Below are 16,253 nucleotides of genomic sequence, written 5' to 3' on the forward strand. Positions count from 1 at the left end.
CAATTCTGGTAAAAGTGACAGACCTCCGTAGGTATGGATATGCAGCTGTACTTGCTCCATTGCTGCGTGATGTTCATACTCTGGAACAAGATGGTGTTTTCATTGAAAGAGTTGGTCAGAATGTCAAAGGCACAATCTGGTGTGTTTCTGCCGACAATCTGGGCGCTCATGGATTCGGTGGCTTTGTGGAGTCATTTAGAGCAGGCTATGTTTGCAGATTCTGTCTGGCCACAAGTGAACAGTTTCAAACAACTGAAGTCAGAGAGGGAGAGTTTTCTCTGAGAACCAAAGTCAGCCATGACCTGCATGTACAAACTGCACATGACACTTCGAGCAGCCATTTTGGTGTTAAAGGTGGCTGTGTCTTACGTGAATCCCTGAATTACTTTCATACAATCACAGGATTTCCTCCAGATATACTTCACGATCTTCTGGAAGGTATGGTTCCCGTGGAGCTTTCTCTCTGTGTTAAAGAGATGATTCGGCGAAAGTACTTCACTTTAGAGTATTTGAACAAAAAGATTGCATCATTCCCGTATCAGCACGCTGATAAAGTGGATAGACCTCACCCAATTCCCCAAACATTTGTTTCTCGAGGAACAATAGGAGGCAATGGGCATGAAAATGCCACTCTGCTCCGACTGCTTCCATTACTTGTAGGCAGTGTAGTACCAGTGGGTGATGCAGCATGGGCAGTTTTGATGGAGCTGAAAGAGGTGCTAGAGTTAGCATTGTGCCCATCATATACTGATGAAACCTTAGACTATTTTCAGTGCAAAATCAGTGATCATAGACAGGTACTATTAGAGGTTTTCCCTGCAGTTAAACTCCGTCCTAAACATCACTATGTGGAGCATTATCCCGCTCTAGTTAAGTGCTTTGGACCCCTGCTGCATGTTTGGACCATGCGATTTGAGGCCAAGCACCGCTTTTTCAAAAGAGTGGTGCATGACACTCAAAACTTCAAAAATATCTTGAAGACGATGGCAATCAGACACCAACACATGATGGCATATCATCTTGCTTCACCATCATATTTCAAGCCAAAAACCCAGGCATCCAGGGTTGACTCTGTTCTGGTTTCATCTCTACCAGCAGTAGCTCAGGTACACATTAGAGGACACACAGTTAGTGACACAATCTACCAGACATCAAAGGTAACCATTGATGGCACAGACTATGTCTGTGGAATGTTTCTCTCCGTCAGAGTCAGTGGTGGACTGTCTACATTTAGCCAAATAGAACAGATCTACCTTGTGAATAACGAGGTTTCTTTTCTGTGTCGAGACTATGACTCCTGGTATATAGAACATCTTAGGTCCTATGAGCTGTCAACCACACAACCACATCTGTCCATCTACCTACAGTCTGGTCTCAATGATACAGTCCCACTCTCAGCATACAAGATCGATGGTCTGCTGCTGCTGACTCCCAAGCGATTCATTCAAGTGAAACGGAACTGAGTCCAGCTAATGGTGAATAGTTCTTTTATTAATCAATTATTGTGTCTTTATTCACTCGTTGTGTAATTGACCAGTTTATATTCTGTATAAGTTCATATTCTGTATATGTTAATAATGACGCTTTCTGTGTTGTGTTTATGATTACTCCTTAGGTCCTTGAGCTGCTGTCTGTCGACCGGACCACATCTGTCCACTGTCCATCTACCTGCAGTCTGGTCACAACGAAACAGTCCCACTCTCAGCATACAAGATCGATGGTCTGCTGCTGCTGCTGCTGACTCCCAAGCGATTCATTCAAGTTTCCATAGCACAATGGCAGCTGCCTCCCCACAACCCATGATCCTTCGTGTTGTTGAGCCAGACCGGGCTAGAAAATTAAAACTCAGTTCACGACCCGCCTCTGTTGATGCACTGATCACGATTATAAAAGAACAGTTGGAAATAGACCTTGACTTCAGTTTGCTGTATGAAGATCCAGACTTTGATGGGAAACTTACTTCCCTTGATGACATTACGGAATTGCCACAAAAAGCTGTTGTGCACATTTCACTTTCGCTCGACTCCAGCTCTCTCGCATCTACTGATATACTTTCAGATATATCATCTCCAGAACGTCTAAGCAGATGGCCTCCAGGTCCTTTTCCAGTTCCTACATTTGCATTCGATGTTGAGCTGAAACTTAGAGACGGAAACAACGAATTTGAGAAGAACAAGAGACACCTTAAGTTGACAAGAGACCTAAAGCACGACATCTTAGAAAAGCTTGCATCTACAATGTATGCTTTCAAGGCTTATCCAAGTGATAAAGAGATAGCAGTGGCTTCTGCGGCTCTTGTCGCCAAACATCCCTGCTTGAAGGAAGCAGGATCTGAGACCGGCTGCAATGGATGGAAGAACAGCATCAAATTCAAGATGGGCAATTTCAGGAACAAGCTGAGACGGGCAGGATGTGAGGAGGTCACTGTAAATGCTGGAAAAAGAGGTAGAAGCAATCCTGATGGCGAACCTTCACATTCCAACATTAAAAGACCCAAGCGAGCAGAAGTAAACTTCCTACCCAACTATCCCCAAGGAGAGGATTCCTTGAGGCTTGAGCAGTTGAGGCAGACAATTGCTGAAGAAGTCAAGAAGACTGAGAAGAACCTGCCCCTCATTAGAAAGCTGATGCAGACCACATTTGCCCTGCGCCGACAGACCATAGTGAAGTCCAGCCCACCAGTGAAAGAGCTCATGGACCTCTGGCCTGCTCTCAAAATGGAGTCTGAGGTAATATAGATCAGCTCTCTCTTTCCTGTGTTAACATTTGGCACATTCTGTGTGTTTTAAAGTGAAACTTGTGATTCTTAAGCCTGGTTTATATACTCTAGCGGCGCATCTGCGTGTGTTCTGTGCGCCCCCGCGAGCTAGTCATCAGCGACCGATTCCGCAAAGCATGTAATGACATGGTTGACCAGAAATCCCGCCGTCATGCTCTGAAGCCCAAACCAAACAAAGTAAGAGATCCACCAAGTTGAAGTGACTAATTGATGTTGATATACTATATTGTCCTGCTGTTTTTAAATATAGGTGTATGCAGAGTTCCAGCTGATTACCAACCAGAACCTGCCCAACACATTCTACGCTGAGCTTGACCGCCATCTTCCTCGACTGATGACGTTATTCAGACAGAAGGCGTCCAAAACTGGGAACACAGCAGATGCTTTGGCTCACATTTTAAAAATCCACGATGAACAGGTGAATAGATTATTATACATGTCATAGGTCGAACCTCTGTAACATTGAACAGGTTCAATGATTCAAATGAGCATTTGAATTTTACAATTAGTCCACCATTTTTCTGATTGCATTAAAGATGTGAACATGTTATTTGTGGACATATCTGATTGGACTGTTTAAAATCCGCTTTGTTCAGTAAACATTTCCATATAATACAATTCTTTTTCTTCTTCTTAATCTTACATCTTAATAGGAAATCCATGATGTTCACACCAGGCGTACCACTGTTCTCCATGCCCTGCCTGTGTATCTGCATGAGGAAGTCGCTGGATTTTTCAAAACCTGCACAGTGAGTCCGAGTAAAAATAATTTACAGTACAACTGTATATTAAGTGAACAGTTAATCAAAATGCTAAGTATCAGTCTTCCTTCCTTCCAGGTCTCCCTTGTGAAAGAGATATTTGATCTCGACGGGACTAACCTGGTTAAATAAAAATAACCTTCTCACCAAAAAAATTGTTCTAACTAAAATATAAACAACTTACAAACACAACTCCATATACTTAGCGTTGTGCTGCACTTTGTAGAAACCATGGATTTATTTGTGATTATTATGTCTCTTTCATTCCTTCAGGACACGTCTGATGAGCCAGAGCTTCAGGGTGTTGCAGTGGCCCTCCTTACTGTCATCAGTGACGACCATGACACAAGTCCAGTTCACTACCAGCCTGTGACAATCTCTGTTGTCATTGAAAGTCACATCATGATCAGCCTCCCCAGATTTGGTGATTCCTTCCTGGTAATGTTTGGACTAATCTATGCACTACACCTCAGCTACCCCAAGGGACTTACCAACACTTTTGAATTCATTCAGATGATTTTACTAGGTCTAGAAGCTGGTAAACTGTCGCCCAGGTTGCAGACTCTCAAGAATGACTTGATGATGCAATAATTTTTTTTTCTTCTGATTTTTCAATGGATTTTCTCCCCGTCCCAATTAGTCGGTGTGCCAATCCCCCCCCCCCCCCTCCCCTACCTGGTGCTGTATGCATGTTCTCCTACGAGTCGGTATAAGGGCGTCCCGAGTCGATCGCACGCTTCCCCCGAGACATGCGCCGACAGCCAGTGACGTCTTTTCACTTGGCAGCGAGGGCTCTCATTGGTGAAGTGTAACGTGTGGGAGGGCACGCTATCTCCACCAAGTCCTGCCCCGCTTAGCAAGCGCCGAGACCTGACCTGTAGGCGTCGCTGTCCACAACGCCAGATTCCCACCCGCCAGCTTCCCCACCCCCTAATACTGCCGAATTGTATTAGTGTGAACGGCCAGCCAAGCTGGTGACAACGCAGGGAGTTGGATTCGAACACGCGAATCCAGTGTCTCCAGCGTTGGTGACGAACGCAATCTCCGCTACGTCACCTGACCGCTCTTGCATTAAACTTTTGAAGGTATTATTTTGACATGACAAGGAAATTAATACCTCACCCCACATCCTTCTTTCAGATGAGTTTCTATTCCTTACTGTAATCAGTGATCATGACACAAGTCCAGTTCACTACCAGCCTGTGACAATCTCTATTGTCATTGAAAGTCATATCATGATCAGCTTCCCCAGATTTGGTGATTCCTTCCTGTAATGTTTGGAATAAACTATGCACTACCCCAAAGCACTTACCAACACCTCAAAAGTGTGTCTATAGAAACTCATCTGAAATGTCTTGTCATGTCAAAATAATACCTTCAAAAGTTGCTGTACTACTTTGCAGATGTTCAGCCAAATAGGTCCAAACTACTCAATGTACCTTGTTCTTTATTTTTTATGTAATATGTTTACATTTGAGAGTTTTACAGTTCGAATTTTCTTAACCGTCTATAGCTGGCATTATTGTAATTTCATCCAAGTAAGTTTTAGAGTTGAAAGAGTTTATCAGAATCTCAAAGGCAACATCCAAGTCCCAAACGTTTGTTTCTCGAGGAACAATAGGAGGCAATGGGCATAAATGCCACTCTGCTCTGACTGCTTCCATTGCTTGTAGGCAGTGGTAGAGTTAGTGTTCTCAGTACAGAGTACAAGGCGATATACCAGGAGCCATAAACGCAACACAGAAGCGTTGGAAATTAATACCTCACCCCACATCCTTCTTTCAGATGAGTTTCTATTCCTTACTGTAATCAGTGATCATGACACAAGTCCAGTTCACTACCAGCCTGTGACAATCTCTATTGTCATTGAAAGTCATATCATGATCAGCTTCCCCAGATTTGGTGATTCCTTCCTGTAATGTTTGGACTAATCTATGCACTACCCCAAAGCACTTACCAACACCTCAAAAGTGTGTCTATAGAAACTCATCTGAAATGTCTTGTCATGTCAAAATAATACCTTCAAAAGTTGCTGTACTACTTTGCAGATGTTCAGCCAAATAGGTCCAAACTACTCAATGTACCTTGTTCTTTATTTTTTATGTAATATGTTTACATTTGAGAGTTTTACAGTTCGAATTTTCTTAACCGTCTATAGCTGGCATTATTGTAATTTCATCCAAGTAAGTTTTAGAGTTGAAAGAGTTTATCAGAATCTCAAAGGCAACATCCAAGTCCCAAACGTTTGTTTCTCGAGGAACAATAGGAGGCAATGGGCATAAATGCCACTCTGCTCTGACTGCTTCCATTGCTTGTAGGCAGTGGTAGAGTTAGTGTTCTCAGTACAGAGTACAAGGCGATATACCAGGAGCCATAAACGCAACACAGAAGCGTTATTATTAACATATACAGAATATGAACTTATACAGAATATGAACTGGTCAATTACACAACTAGAGTGAATAAAGACACAATAATTGATTAATAAAATAACTATTCACCATTAGCTGGACTCAGTTCCGTTTCACTTGAATGAATCGCTTGGGAGTCAGCAGCAGCAGACCATCGATCTTGTATGCTGAGAGTGGGACTGTATCCTTGAGACCTTGTAGGCAGTAGTATACTGCCCTGTCAAGGGCTAACCGCAGTAACTTGAAAAAAGTAAAAATTTTGTTATGAGTGAAATTGACCTTGTCAATAAATGTTTTATCTTGTGACCAAGTTTCAGATGTTAATGTCGCTCAGTTTTGGAGATATGGGGTTTTAAAAACTGCAGTAACAACAAAATCACACTCAAAACCCAGGCAGACCGCAGTAACTTCCAAACAGTGAAAAATGGCTTTAAAGTGTTTTGACTTGCCATCCAAAATGTGTTATAGGTAAATAGATGATAGTACCCAGACTTAACATGTATTAATGAAGTAATCTTTAGGCATACAAAAATATGACATAATTATTTTAATTAACCCCAAAAAAGCAGATATTGCACTCTGCTGCACGATTTCCTTAAATAATTATACAGGTAATGTACAGGCAAAGTGCAGTAACTTCAAATACAATGTTGTTTTCCCTCCAGCTTTCATAACTTAACCTAGCCATTTTGAAAATGAAATTTAATACCTGAATATATTGGAATGATGATGATCCAAATAAAATGGCTAGGTGAAGTTATGAAAGCTGGAGGGAAAACAACATTGCATTTGAAGTTACTGCACTTTGCCTGTACATTACCTGTATAATTATTTAAGGAAATCGTGCAGTAGAGTGCAGTATCTGCTTTTTTGGGGTTAATTAAAATAACTACGTCATATTTTTGTATGCCTAAAGATTACTTCATTAATACATGTTAAATCTGGGTACTATCATCTATCTACCTATAACACATTTTGGATGGCAAGTCAAAAAACTTTAAAGCCATTTTTCTCAGTTTCACTGTTTGGAAGTTACTGCGGTCTGCCTTGACAGGGCAGTATAGTTAGTGTACTGTATAGTGTTCTTAGTACAGAGTACTGTAGTGTTCTAGTTATCATTCTGCAAACATAGCCTGCTCTAAATGACGGATGGTGCCTCTGACATTCTGACTAACTCTTTCAATGAAAACACCATCTTGTTCCATGATACATCATGGAGCAAATACATGCAGCTGCATTTCCATATGTAGGTATGTGCACTATTAACAGTATTGCCAGCTGTATAGCATGTAATGTGGATTGGTATTTTGGTTCCACATTGGCAGGACCCAATATACAGCACAACGTTTGTGAATTTTACATGTGCCAAGCGGATTGACAATTTTCAGATAATCTATACATTTTATTCTGTACTGTACATAGATACACTGTGTTATCCCAACGGTCACAATAGTTGCCGTCAACATGTTTGCTCATTCTATGACCACACTATACAAATTTGAGTAATTCAGCCAGGATGTAAACGGCTCTGGTCATGTGCACTGCACATATTGAGACCCTTTATTATTTCAATATTTGCTGGAAATACATTGATACATCATTCAGTAACATTTTCAGAGCCTTATAACAAACATTATTACACTATTGTGACCAGAGGGATTAAATGTGTAATATACATTACATTGTATGTACATGTTATAACATGCATGTATTTATTTTCTATATATATTTTCTATATATATATATTTTCAATTTTAACATTGCCATAATGTTGGAGAGGGCAACACAATGTTTTTGTAAGATAAATAGATGTATACTCTTTGAATAGAAATAAATATAAAGAGTTTGAAGTTGTAACACAATGTTTTTGTAAGATAAATAGTTTCGATGAAGAACAAAACCTCCTAAATGCATACAAAAAAAGGGGAAAACTTCATATCTGCACTTTGCAAGGCACTAATACCTGGTCGGTATTGTTAACATATATAGTCCAAAAACAGTGTACTGTGTTTACAGTGTTATTGTACATTGCCTACAGATTATATATGTATACTCTTTTATACTCTTTGAATAGAAAAAAATAAAAGAGTTGTTTGAAGTTGATATAATGTGCTTGTGTAGTTATTTTTCTGTTAACTTTTTCACATGGATTTTAAAACTGAACCTTAAGTTATAGTAACTGCAAATATTTGAGTTGATTAACTTAAAATTTTTAGTTGATTAACTTTAAAAAAAATGAGGCATGGGATGGCCTCAATGTCGTTGAGTTCTGTTAACTTAATCACATGGATTTAAGGTTGAACCTTAAGTCACAGTAACTGAACATATTTGAGTTGCCTCCACTTGAGAACCTTAAGTCACAGTAACTGAACATATTTGAACTGCCTTAACTGAGAACTGTAAGTCACAGTAACTGAACATATTTCAGTTGACACCACTTGAGAACCTTAAGTCACAGTAACTGAATATATTTGAATTGCCTTAACTGAGAACTGTAAGTCACAGTAACTGAACATATTTGAGTTGACACCACTTGAGAACCTTAAGTCACAGTAACTGAACATATTTTAACTGCCTTAACTGAGAACTGTAAGTCACAGTAACTGAACATATTTGAGTTGACACCACTTGAGAACCTTAAGTCACAGTAACTGAACATATTTGAACTGCCTTAACTGAGAACTGTAAGTCACAGTAACTGAACATATTTGAGTTGACACCACTTGAGAACCTTAAGTCACAGTAACTGAATATATTTGCATTGCCTTAACTGAGAACTGTAAGTCACAGTAACTGAACATATTTGAGTTGACACCACTTGAGAACCTTAAGTCACAGTAACTGAACATATTTGAACTGCCTTAACTGAGAACTGTAAGTCACAGTAACTGAACATATTTGAGTTGCCACCACTTGAGAACCTTAAGTCACAGTAACTGAATATATTTGAATTGCCTTAACTGAGAACTGTAAGTCACAGTAACTGAACATATTTGAGTTGACACCACTTGAGAACCTTAAGTCACAGTAACTGAATATATTTGAATTGTCTTAACTGAGAACTGTAAGTCACAGTAACTGAACATATTTGAGTTGACACCACTTGAGAACCTTAAGTCACAGTAACTGAATATATTTGAATTGCCTTAACTGAGAACTGTAAGTCACAGTAACTGAACATATTTGAGTTGACTCCACTTGAGAACTGTAAGTCAGAGTAACTGACCATATTTGATTTTACTTAACTAAGAACCTTAAGTCACAGTAACAGACCATATTTGAGTTGCCTTAACTGAGAATTGTAAGTCTTAGCCAACTGAAAACATTTGAGTTTATCAACTTAAAAAAATTGAGGCATGGTATGGCCTCAATTTTTTTAAGTTCTGGAAACTTATTCGGGTTTACAGTGTGTTTAGCAGCAGAGACAGAGGTGTTTAGCAGCAGTAGAGACAGAGGTGTTTAGCAGTAGAGACAGAGGTGTTTAGCAGTAGAGACAGAGGTGTTTAGCAGTAGAGACAGAGGTGTTTAGCAGCAGTAGAGACAGAGGTGTTTAGCAGCAGAGACAGAGGTGTTTAGCAGTAGAGACAGATGTGTTTAGCAGTAGAGACAGAGGTGTTTAGCAGTAGAGACAGAGGTGTTTAGCAGTAGAGACAGAGGTGTTTAGCAGCAGTAGAGACTGAGGTGTTTAGCAGTAGAGACAGAGGTGTTTAGCAGTAGAGACAGAGGTGTTTAGCAGTAGATACAGAGGTGTTTAGCAGCAGAGACAGAGGTGTTTAGCAGCAGAGACAGAGGTGTTTAGCAGTAGAGACAGAGGTGTTTAGCAGCAGTAGAGACAGAGGTGTTCTCACCCCCAGCGCTCCTGGCTCTCCTCTCTGGATGCTTCTCTTCAGGGACGACTGTTTGTCCTGTAGCTTGTTGGTGTTCACATCAGCCGTCACTGTGACTGACATCTGGACGGACGGACGGACGGTCGGACAGACAGACAGACAGACAGACAGACAGACAGGCAGACAGGCAGACAGACAGACAGACAGACAGACAGACAGGCAGGCAGGCAGACAGACAGACAGACAGACAGGCAGGCAGACAGACAGACAGACAGACAGGCAGACAGACAGACAGACAGACAGACAGGCGGACAGACAGACAGACAGAGAGAGAGTATATATATAGTTAAAGTTCTACATAACATTATGTTTCGCTGCCTGTTGAACTTAACAGTATTTGAGTGTTTCAAGCCCCCTCCCCCCCCCCCCCACCCCTCCCTCCCTCCCTCATTTAATTTCATCAAAACAAATCGATCTCTGCTCCAGCGCGGTTTACAGGATTCTACAGAATCTAACTAGAAAGCGTGTTACTTACAGAACAACTCACCTCTGAGCTCCGAGCGGGAGGAGAAGAGAAGAGAGGAGAAGAGAAGAGAGGAGAGGAGAAGAGAGGAGAAGAGAAGAGAAGAGAAGAGAAGAGAAGAGAAGAGGAGAGAAGAGAAGAGAGGAGAAGAGAGGAGAGGAGAGGTGCCCTTGAAGTTGTAGAACCACTCCTTAAAACCTCCTTAAACCTCCGCCAACCGCTGCTTAGAAAAATTTCGCAACAAACAGCCCTGTGTGTGTGTGTGTGTGGGGGGGGGGGGGGGTGTGCGCGTGCGCGCATAACATGTGTGTTGGGTGTATGTGGGGTGGGGCGGGTGGATACGCGACGGTATAGTGCGTTTGATTCGTCGCACATCTTTCACTCTCTCGCTAGACTCCGTCACTATTACCGCCCCGGACGCCGTAAAGATTTTCCCTAACGCACTTTCAGTTCCGCGTTCGGGTTCCGCGATCTGATTGGCCACTGACGCGTTTCTCTCAGCGCCAATCGCGTTACGCCTAGTTCTATCACCGGTTAAGCTCAGGCGACTCTTTCGAAGTTGGTTAAGGTTAGAGTTTGTCTTTAGAGCAGGGCGATAGACCGCCAGCCCCGATTCCAAACTCTAACCGTAACCAACTTCGAAAGAGTCGCCTAAGCGCTTAACCGGTGATAGAACTAGGCGTAACGCGATTGGCGCTGAGAGAAACGTCAGTGGCCAATCAGATCGCGGAACTGAAAGTGCGTTAGGGAAAACCTTTACGCGGCCCGGCCCGCAACAGTCCAGTATAGACACCGCCCGCCCCGCCGGACCGACTCGTTGCTGTTCTTCTGAACAAAACATCCTCCTCTCAACCAGTTGCATCTGTGGTCCGTTACATCCCAGAGGAGCGCTTCCCGCTGCTGTCCGTTACTTTCGGTTGTTACTGGTTGTTGTTGTTGTACACTGTGTTGGAGGTAAGTCCGTTACTTTCTGTTGTTGTACATTGTGTCGGAGGGGAGTTACTTTCTGCTCCGTCTCCCGACTGACATGTCTCTGGGTGTGCCAGGGCTGGGGGTGGGCGCGCGGCCAGGGGCACAACTGTCTCAGAATGTAACTCCTCCACCTCAGACATTGATCCACCAAACCTACAACAGCCTTCTTCAAACGTGTGTTTAATAGTATTTCAAGCCCTGTGCTATAGATATGATTGATTGATTGAAAACTTTAACAGATTTAAATGTAAACAGATTGCAGAATGGGTACAGTACAGTACAGCTCAATACATACAATTGTTAAGGGGATGCAGACCAGAGAAAGACTTTCGTCTTGTTTACATCAGGGTCCCCCATTTTCAATTCATCGTAACATATATGACATACATGACATACAGATAGACAGTACTGCTACATCTATACATTTATGACATATCAGATTTGCAAATACAGTACTGTTTGTGATACAAAAAGAGTCCATAAAAAACATTTGACGTAGAAACTGTACATTGGATTGGGTAGGTGGGGGGGGGGACTGTACATTGGAGGTGGTTGGGTGGGTGGGGGGGGGGGGGGGGTAGGAGTGGGGGGGGGGGGGGGTTGGGTAGGAGGGGTGGGTGGGGGACACTGTACAACTGTACAAACAAAACTGTACATTGGAATATTGACAAGACCATACTTGGTAATTGACTGTACATTGGAGGGGGTTGTGTTAGGACATTTGTAGGGGCCAGTTTCGAATTGCAGTCTCCCGTAGGTGTTTTTTGAGAGTGTTTTTGAAAGTGGGTAGTGATTCACATTCCTTTACAGCTGTGGGTAGGGCGTTCCACATTGATGTGGCATAATTGTGAAACGCGTTTAGTCCCTTGTTTGAGCCGAATCTGGGTTTAACATGATTTGTGGAGCTCCCTCTGGTGTTGTGATCGTGGTATTCACTGACCTTTGGGAAGTATTTTGACATGTACATGGGTACCTTGGTCGTGTAGTGTATCTTGTAGACCAGGCCCATTGCAAGTTGCTGTACTCTGTCGTCTACTCTAAGCCATCCTAGGTTGTCAAAGTGGGCAGGGGTGAGGTGGGTTCTAGGAGTAAGGTCAAGCAGTAGTCTGACCAGTTTGTTTTGAGATGTTTGTAATTTTGTTTTTAGCGCCTTTGAGGTGCTTTGGTACCATGAGGTGCAAGCATAGTCGTAGTACCCTTGAATGAGTGCTCCTGCCAGAGTCTTCAGGGTATTCTTGTTTACCAGTGAGGAGATCCGGTACAAGAATCGAGTTCGTTGGTTGACTTTTTTTTATTACATTGGATGCCATTTTGTCACAGGAAAGATTTGCCTCTAGGATGGAACCCAGGTAGGTAATATCTTCTTTCCTTGTGACAATATTGTCACCCACTGTAACTGAGAAGCCGTCGGTCTTGCTGAGTTTGTTATTTGAACCGAAGAGAATGGACTCTGTTTTGCCCATGTGTAATGATAGTTTGTTATCAGCGAGCCAGGTGCAGATTCTGCCGAGTTCTGAGCTGAGGGTTTTTTCAACCTGTAACTTGTTCTTGTCAGAGACCAGCAGGGCTGAGTCGTCCGCAAACAGGAACAAGTTGCAGTCACAAGCTGACGTCCCTGACGACATGTAATTTGCATAAATTAGGAACAGTAGCGGACCTAGTCACGGACCTAGTCACCTATATCATCAACACTTCCCTTAGAACTGGTATTTTCCCAGATGCCTTTAAAACAGCAGTTGTAAAGCCATTACTAAAAAAAACCTAACTTGGACTGGCAAACTATAACCCAATATCTAACCTATACATTAGTAAAGTACTTGACTAAATTACAGGCCAGCAAGAACACTGCGATCATCAGCTAGTTGACTACTAGAGGCTCCCAGAAACAGTTTTGATTGATTGATTGAAAAGTTTATTAACAGATTGCAGAATGGGTACAATACAGTACAGCTCAATACATACAATTGTTAAGGGGATGCAGACCAGAGAAAGCCTTTCGTCTTGTTTACATCAGGGTCCCCCATTTTCAATTCATCATAAATTCAGTCAAAGGAGGATCGGTAATGCAGCCTTTATCAACTATGCCCCAAAACTATGGAACAAACTGCCCCAAAACATCAGGGAAGCCAACTCGCTAGACATTCTTTTTTGCTCAGGCGTTTAAATGAAACATCAGGGATATCCTGACACAAATTGTACTTTACCTGCACTATTCTTACCCTACTTTTATACACTTCCTATCAAATTCATGTGTCGGTTCTATGCTAATCATATCTCACTACCTCCTATATGCACTGTAATTGTAAGAGCACTGCTCTGTTGTAATTCAAAATTTAACTATTTTATCACACGTTTTACTTATTACTGATGCACTGCTCTGTTGTATGTTAAATACCCTGTTGTATGTCCGTTCTATTTTTTTTGTATCCACTTTTTCCCCTCTTCTATTTTTCTCCCATCCCAATTCCACTGTGCCAATTCTCCCCTCCCCTGTCTTGAATGTTGCTCGCATATGCCCCCCACTGGCCGGTTGTAGGGAGGATAGAAGCCTTGCATCACATGTCCCTTCCGATACATGTGGAGGCAGCCTGTCACATCTTTTCACCTGCACAGCGCGGACTCTCATTGGCGAGGTGTAACGTGTGGGAGGCTCACACTGCCCCCGCCATTTCCTGTCTCTGCTGTGCATGCGTCCCCAACCGACCTGTAGGAGTCGCTGTCCACAACGTCCAGATTACCACCCATCGACTCCCCTCCCGCTGACTCTGCCAATTGAGTTAGTATGACGGCCGGCCCAAAAAATAATTTTTTGCCTATTTTTAAATGGAAACTATTTTTATTATTTGTATTACTCAATGAAACTGTAGACAGTGGTTTTGCTGTGGTCTGACAGGGGTGTTAGCGGGTGTGTGTGTGTGTGTGTGTGTGTGTGTGTGTGTGGGTGTGTGCGTGGGTGTGTGCGTGGGTGTGTGTGTCCGTTTTTCATTGGTGAGAACAGCTGCCAACCTGGAGCAGGAAGAATAAGAGACCTGTTATATTATCATACTGGCAATCGCGTCTCGCTCTGCCTACTGAGATATATCATTATCTCCAGCACCTAGTGTGCTCTGGGAAACAAAACAAATGCACCCACTTGCACGTGACCACGCCACTCCCATGCGTGCCTCTATATTACGCCGGAAGTGGTCACACCTCACCCTTCCTCATTCGTCTCCAACGCGGAAGCAGCTCAGATGCACTTCTTGAACTGGAGATTGTTATGAAGCGTAAGGAGAAATTACACAATGTTGGGAATTCGCCAGAAGTTTCCCGGCCCCCGGAACCTTCTCGGCACGTCCTAACAGCGTGGCGGTCCTGTCCTGTTTTTTCCTCGTCGCATGACAGCGGACCGAGGGACTTCGCGCGACGGTTGGCAGTCGAGCCACGTCGCGCCCAGGTAGGACCTGCGCTAGCAGGCATTGGTACTGGCATGTGTAATACTGCTCGTTGTCTCGTGAGACGACCGAGTGATGTATTGGCGCAGGGGGGCGGGATATTTGGATAAACGTGGTCATCATGACTCACTTTTGGATGTTTTTCCAAGTATGTTGGATGTTTGGGGCACCATTCCCATGTGCCCCGCCGGGGCTGTCTTTACTCTTCCCTCCTCTTAACCATTCATGCTGACGGTCAATCGGTGTCTAATGTTGGGGGTTTAGCGGAGGCTTATTTACCCTTTACATGGGTGGATGGGCTGACGACAGGGCTCAGGGCAGGTGTGCATTTTGTGAATATGAATTGAAAATGGGGGACCCGGATGTAGACAGGACTAGGGCTGCACAATTTTGGGAAATAATCTAATTGCGATTATTCGGACAGATATTGCGATTGCGATTTGCGATGCGATTATAACATATTTAAAAAAAAAATTACAAGAAGAATGTTGCTGCTTTCTGTAGTCGGGTCCCAACTGCAAAATTACTGTATTACCCTGTATTATACACTTTTACTATCATGTAGCTATTCTGCTTTGTGTTTACATGTGATGTATTGTATACATGCACATTTATTATGTTCTTGTGTGATGTATCGCACATTTTATTGCTGTGTGATGTATTGCAAATGTTATTGCTGTCATCTTGGCCAGGTCTACCTTGCAAAGGAGATCTTGTATCTCAATGGGACTTCCTGGTTAAATAATTTTTTATTTTTTATTTTTTAATTGCAGGCTTGGCGATTTGATAATTGCATCATTCCAAATCGCGATTTCGATTAAAAAACGATTAATCGTGCAGCCCTAGACAGGACTAACGTTTTCCCTGGTCTGCATCCCCTTAACAATTGTGTGTATTGGGCTAGCCCATTCTGCAATAGAGTTTTCGTTCATTCATTAATTTATCTCAGAGGTGAGAGCACGGCCTCGCCAGCGTCTGCGGCGAGGCCCCCGGCCAGCGGCCATGTTTCCCCCGCCTAAGATACCCTGGACACAAAGAAAACAGGTGATCACAAGGCCGACAGCCTCGGCGGCCCGAGGGATCGGCTATATTAGATGGGCACGCCCTAAAAAACCGTTGCCATCTAGCTGTGTCTAGCACGCTCTCCGGTTACTCCCCCCCCGCTACACTACGGGACACAGGGCTCTGATTTGTCCCCATTGGCTGCGGGCCGCGTTCTTCCAGTGAAGCGCAAGCGGCCCCACATTTTGCTTCTCATGGAGACAGGGGCTGACACCCAGCTGCTAGCTAGGCCTGGCTCTGTCTATGAGAATGCTGTGCTGTCAGGAGGCTCCCGCACCACACGTCCTGCGTCTGTGTTTGGTGAGCCTGGTGTTGTGTCTGTCGACGGAGCAGGGTTTCCTGTATCTAAAAAATTTTGTCAGAGGGGGAACTCTAGGCCCAGGAGGTCGCAGCATGGGTTCCCCCCAGCCCCGCCCTCGCCAGGCCGGGTATTACGTTAGTGCCTCCCCCGTCTGGACTTCCGATCCCGCGGTGGTCAGTCAGG

General features: G+C 43.3%; 1 protein-coding gene across 1 annotated transcript in view; it reads left to right on the plus strand.

Moving 5' to 3' along the window:
- The first annotated feature begins 10,337 nt into the window (after nucleotides 1–10,337).
- LOC311248618 (uncharacterized protein) overlaps nucleotides 10,338–16,253 on the plus strand; it is a 30,100-nt gene continuing 24,184 nt past the window's right edge. Inside the window, exon 1 of the mRNA XM_084339476.1 lies at nucleotides 10,338–10,465. The gene's annotated coding sequence lies outside the window, so the exon portion shown is untranslated. The remainder of the gene's footprint in view (nucleotides 10,466–16,253) is intronic.

This window comes from Notolepis coatsorum, assembly GCF_963971535.1.
Source record: "Notolepis coatsorum genome assembly, contig: SCAFFOLD_968, whole genome shotgun sequence".
Classification (NCBI taxonomy): Eukaryota; Metazoa; Chordata; class Actinopteri; order Aulopiformes; family Paralepididae; genus Notolepis; species Notolepis coatsorum.